Below are 6824 nucleotides of genomic sequence, written 5' to 3'. Positions count from 1 at the left end.
ACACAAAACTCTCTTAAAATAAGATAGATCTTATGCCCACCAAAATGTCCATATTTCCTATGCGTAAAATCTACTAAACTATGTATTTTATTTTGTGGTATGCATACCCTCCAATTCTCATCGTCGTCTTTACTATTCTGGAACAGTAACCCATCATGTAAACAGAAAGTTCGTTTTAAGTTTTGAACATCATTTCTATCGTCTTCTATTGAACGATAAATTTCACCTAAGCGTGTGTCATTTAACTGACATTCTTTCAAATCTTTAATTATTTCTTTTAACTCCCGATCGGTATAATCTAATTTAATTCTGGATTTCATTACCTTCAATAAGTTCTTATCTTTGTTCTCAATACCTTCGTCGTTAATACGTGATAATAGATCACACACTACATTTTCTTTTCCTGGTATAAAGTGTATGTCCAAATTAAATTCTTGTAATATTAGTACCCATCTTAACAATCTTCCATGAGTTAGTCTACAGTTGGTTAGAAATGTTAGGGCCTTATGGTCAGTTTGAACAATCACTTTGGGATGCCCTATAAGATAAGCTCTAAACTTGTTACAAGCAAAAATTATCGCCAACAGTTCCTTTTCTGTAATAGAATAGGCTTTTTCAGCTTCCATCAATTTTCGACTTGCGAACATAATTACCCTAAGTTCTCCATCGTTTCCTCGTTGTGATAGTGTGGCTGCAACTGCAAGATCTGAGGCATCAGTTCCAATGAAAAATTCCTTGTCAAAATCAGGATGTGTCAATACAACAGATTTAAGAAATTCTTCTTTCAGCCGCATAAAAAGCTCTGATTCATGTTTTCCCCATTTCCATTTACTTTTATTGCTCAATAGATGTCCGAAACCACTTGTAAGCTCAGAAAATGTCTTATGGAAGCAACGGTAATAATTCATCATACCCAGGATCGATTGTAATTCTTTTAGATTCCTAGGTTCTTTCACGTTTGCGATTTTTTCAACTTTCTCTGGATCCATCTTAATTCCCTCCGTTGAAATGACATAACCTAAAAAGTTTACTTCTGATCTAAGAAACTGTGATTTACTGAGTTTAACTGTAGCCCCATACTCTCTCAATCTATTTAGTATTAGTTGTATATGTGTCAGGTGTTCATTTAACGTAGGCGAAAATATGATTAAATCGTCAACATAGCAAATTAAAAAATGATCAAAGTCTGATTTAAAAATATGTGACATGGCCTTGATAAATATGGCAGACGAAGTTTTTAAACCAAAAGGCAATCTTTTATAGGATAAGTTCATGCCCTGAAAAACAAAGCTGACATATTTACGTGAGTCCTTATTAAGCTTTACTTGCAAAAAACCTTGAGTTAAATCAATAGATGTCATATATTTAGTCCCGGCGAATCGTTGTAATATTACTTATATTTTCTCAGTACGCTCACAATCACCTACAATGTATCGATTGATACGTCTACTATCTATACATATTCTAGTGGATCCATCTTTTTTAGTAACTGCTACTAAACTGTTATTATATGGACTATCTGATTTTTCAAGGATGTCATTTTTTATTAAATTGTTTATTTCCTGTTGAACTTCTCTCCTCTTATTAAATGGTATTGGATAACTTTTCCCAACAAATGGATCAGGATTAGTTAAATTGATTTTAGCTTCAAAACCTCTAATTAGCCCAGGTTTGTCTGAAAAAACACTTTTGTTTTCATTCAAGACATCATTCAATCTACTAAGGTCTCTATTACTAACTTCCGGATTTCTTTCGGCTATCTCCTCAAGTAAATTACCTATCTTATCATCTGGTTCTAAATTTACAGCTCTAAATTGTAAGCTTTCATCCTGATTGATCGAGTTTATCAATATATTTGTATCCCTCAATTGATTTTCCACATATACCAGTTGGTCATTAGAATCTTTTGTCCTCAGGTAATTACAGCAAATTACTTTAATACCATATACTTTACTAGATTCTGCTTCTTCAATTAACTTAATTTTTATCACTTTCCTTTCATGATTAAGACGTAAGAACCTATTTTCAAAGTCTAAATTCGCTTTGTGTTCCTCCAAAAAGTCACAGCCTAAAATGATTGTAATAGGTATGTCACGTACTACAAAACATGGCATGTCAAATGCTAATTCATCAATTTTACAAGGTAAGTAGACTTGCTTGTTTATTTTCTTAGATTTAACCCCAGTCACGCCCTGTATTGACACATTTGTCACCGGTAATTCTGGTATGTTTACATTTGCAGTCTCTTTAATTTTGTCATAAACATCATGAGAAATTAAAGTAGCCTGAGAACCTGAATCAACTAAACATTTAACCATTTCTTGCCCTATTCTTAATTCAATGTACGGTAGCAGTGCCCCTACTTTATTATTAACTGGATTGTTGAAATTGTCTTCACAAAGTAACTCATCCCTCATTTCTTTGTTTCCTAACAATTGATTGTGATTTACCAATACCTCATCTGCACTAGCTTTCGTTGACAACATACATTTTCTTTTCTCCATTATGAATTCAACAATTCTATTTTTCACTAACTCAAGCCCTTTTTTATTTAGGTGTATTTTGTCTACTAAAACACGATTTCCTAACACGATTTCTTTCTCATAAAGCTCTTCCATAACATTACCATTTTTAAACAGTAAGTCATTTACCTGTAATACCTTAATCTTATTTAGTCCGTCAAACGATCTTAAAAATGTATTCATTTCATGTATAAACTCCAAATGTTCCTTATTTTGTTCAAATAATTTGGCAAGTATCGGTAACTCTATCAGTAAAATATTCTTTTTCAGCTTAATTAATTTACTTAATAACTCCCTGTACTTTCCGCACATGTATTCAAAACTGTCACCTCTTAAAATATTGTTGGTACCTATCCAAACAATTACATTATACAACATATCGCATGGTTTGTTATCCAACATCTCACTTAAATCCTCTATCTTATTTCCACTCACGCAATAATTAATAGAATTTTTTCCGAGTGGCGAGCGACTAACTTTATTACCAAGAATCTTGCTTCCCATTCTGACACCATAGCTGTCAGATAGTACCTGAAATCCTTCGATTTGCGGGGTATTAATTTCATCCCATACCTTAGGCCTATCATTAGTTCTAAAAACCCTACCATGGTTTATTAAGTGTTGTTCTTGGCAATCGCTCGCTAGCCTGTCTCACTTGTTATTATTACTTCTTACTTCTTGAAATGATCGGTTACCCTCACCTTGACTTGACTTATTACCTTTAAAGTCACCGGTATTTGAGTTTACCTGCTCAGTTCTCTTATAATATGGTTTGTAATTACCCCTGTCATTACCATGGCTATTGTAACTTGGCCTATGATTACTTCTGTCATTATTTTGGCTATTGTAACTATTGTTACCTTTCTCTTTGTTTGCTAGATAATGTTCATTATTATCTCTTCTACTTGCAATACTTTCCCCTTGATTCTCAGTAACCCCATCAACCTGTTTTAACAACTCAACTAGCTCATCCTTTGATGTTATGTCCCTAGCAGTTGTCAACACCAATCCGATAGTTTGTGGCAAATGTCTAGCTATTTCCCTTATGAACTCTACAACGTTCAGTGGCCTATCCATGTACGAATTTATTTCAAAAAATCTTAAAACATATCTCACAAGGTCAGTTCTCCCTAACTTAAAATATCCTTTCCCGAACAATTCATTCTCGTATTTACGCTGAATTGATTTATTCCAAAATTTCCTTTTAAAACTATCCTCAAATTCCTTATAGTTTTCAATACTTAACATAACTTCCCTTGCCCAGTCATTTGCGGGACCTTTTAGATGTTGCAAAATTACTAACTTATCGGTTTCCCAATTGTTAGTGGATACCTCCCTAAACTTTTGCACAAATTTCAAAAAATACATAGGATTTGTCTTACTATCATTTTCACCATAGAAATCTATTAAATATGCCTCTGCATTCACTACACCTTTGCTTAGCTTATTTTCTCCCATTAGATTACCCTTATCTCTAGTTCTTGAGAGTTCAACATCATCTCTTATCTTTTCAATTTCATTTGATAGGTGGTTATTTACTAACTCTATCCTGTTATTTAAGCTTTGAAAAGTACTAGACATTTCGCTATTAACACTACTGATTTCCTGCTTTAACTGCTCATCAACCTGTTGTTTAAATGAAATCTTCCAAGCGTGTTGTTCAGTTTCGAACTTAGATTTAAAGTTCACGCAATCTTCATTAATTGACTTTATTTCACTCCCCATCTTAACATTGTTTGCTTCTACTTGTTTCGTTATTGCTTCCTGTACTAGAGCTATTTTTTCATTAACCCGCGTTTCATTATCATTAAGTTCCTTTTGGATTACTTCTATTTTATTTACAACTAACCCTACATTTTTTTCAACCATACTAATACTATTTTCCAGCTTTTCATTTGCTTTACAAGACTCTACTTTTAAACTTTCAAGTTCCCCGGTTAACAACTCAAATTTAGTGTCTACCTGTTTTTCCCTATCTACAATATGATTATTGACTTGTTGGAACTGTTCTTTGATTTGCTTAAATTGTTCCTCAAATTTCTTATTTTGATTATCAAATCTTTCCTCAATTTGTTTAGAAAGTATATTTTTCAACTCATCATTTTGTTTAGTGATTGTCTCATTCTGTTTTGTAAACATTAACATAGGATCCCCTTTTTCAGCAAATCCTAATTCAACATTTTCTTGGTTCGACCCCCCACTAATAGATAGTTCAGTTAGGCCTATACTTTGGTGTTTCAACCCCCCATTAGTACTAGCACTATCACTATTAATCAACCCCCCATTACTAGAGTCTAAGTTTGCATTCATGACTTCGTTATGGTCCATTGTTAGGCCTACTTTATCTTTACTAGATGCATCATCAACAGTATGCAAACATTTAATTTCTACATCATTTAATACTTCAATATTGTTATCATCATTTACTTTATTTTTACTACAATAACAGCTTAAGGGCAATGATTCACTACTAAGGGTCTCTTCACTATCTGAATTATTCTGACTCATGATGATAGCCGTTTACCATATTCAAGGGTACTATAAAACATTACTGTAATAGCCTAAGCTAGCCTACTTACTTAACTTAGGTTAAGTTAATTCAAGACTCTTTCTAGATCTAGGCCTAGGCCTACTTAATTTTTAATACAAACATATTCTATCTCAGGGTCTAAGTTATTCTTTTATGAGTAGCCTAATTAATAAATAATTAATTACTCATGCCCCACGTTGGGCGCCATTTTTGTAACAGTTCCGGCTTATTTTTGTTATTACTTTTAGATATTAGTATATTTGGCCTGAACCTATTCTGTTACTATTACTTTTAATAAAGATAAAGTTATAGAATATGGTAAAATAATAAAATTGAATGGATAAAAAATTACTGAATTTAATGAATTTAGAAATAATACCCTATCACAACAAAATTACCCTCCTACCAAATGAGCTCATTCAGACCTAACTTATACAATACTTAATGAGATAAACTAAAAGACTGATTAGATATGAAACTTAAATATTAATATACATAGCTTTTAAGTTGAGTTTTCTTGACGAAGGGTGCTGGCCGAAGGGTGCTGTGTAGGTTAGCTCCGTAGTACTGTATGTTCGCTGTGGTGTAGCTGGTTAAGTCCGTGTTCTTGTCGTCTATATTCTCCCATCAGTCATCGTAGTCTTAGTAGATGTGGCTGGTGTTATTAAGTAGATGATACGTCATCGTTGTAGTCATATCAGTAAGATGTCTGTCGAAGGTCGCAGGGATGCAGCTTACCCAAAAATAGGCTATATGAAACACTATGTCCACTAGGGCCTCGTGGTCTTGACGATTTCGATGAATCACTAAATTGTCAGCACTGCATTCACTTCGTTGATAATTCCTCGGTGATAATTTATGTATAGTATATCAATCACAACTGTGTATCCTATGAAGACGGATTTCCACAAAACGTTACCGCGATGAATTAAGATAAAAATGTCTCTAGACTCCAAACAGTTCGGTATCGTTCATCTCGTGTGTAAAACTCTCATACCGGAAAAAGAAGAAGAGATGGTGAAGATTCCAAAGTCATGTGGTCCCCGGAACTGGCCTCTGATTGGTTGTTTTGCCACCACTCAAGTCAAGTGTGACTGCGTGAGTCAGGCGATTTGTCCATCCCGTGCTGCCACCAAGCGTCAATTCGTCAAACTAACTCCCCACTATCATTTAGAGTATATTGCCTCTATCTTTGACTTAGACCCCTTTCAACTTTAGTAAACCAGTATTTATTAAAAACAATTATGCTTGCTGCCCTTAGCCACAGAAAACATTTAGCAGATACCCTATACCTATGGAGTGATTCAAATTATTTATTTAAAATAGCATCAACAAAGCAAACAAAGGCAAACAACAAACTGTTTTAAATCTCTCACCTCAAATCTTTGAAAGCCCACTGGGCAGAGCCCTAGGACAATATCGAAGCGGGAATAGTTCTATATGTATCCTCGGAACTGTAAAATTGTTTGAAGGCCGAGAATTTTGAATTTTGGGTCTTACCAACATATTTTTTAAATTTTATGGCCTTTAAAAAACAACACGTGGTGGTCTGGAAAATAATTTTTCAGTACTGGGAGAAGATTTCAAAATATTGAATGCTACTTTCATTACACTGTTTATCTTATTTGTGGCCCAGGATAGTATTGAGTTATAAATTTAGGATCACTTGAAAAACTATTATCTTAGTTGAGTTTTTTGGGGTTTTTGATCTGATTGGATATTAGTTTTTGAGGATAGCCTCTTTCAATGAAAGCAGAATTCAATTTAGTGAT

This window comes from Macrosteles quadrilineatus, unplaced genomic scaffold (genome assembly GCF_028750875.1).
Source record: "Macrosteles quadrilineatus isolate MER2022 unplaced genomic scaffold, UCM_ALF_1.0 Scaffold_3__2_contigs__length_128488019, whole genome shotgun sequence".
Lineage (NCBI taxonomy): Eukaryota > Metazoa > Arthropoda > Insecta > Hemiptera > Cicadellidae > Macrosteles > Macrosteles quadrilineatus.
This window is presented reverse-complemented; position numbering follows the sequence as displayed.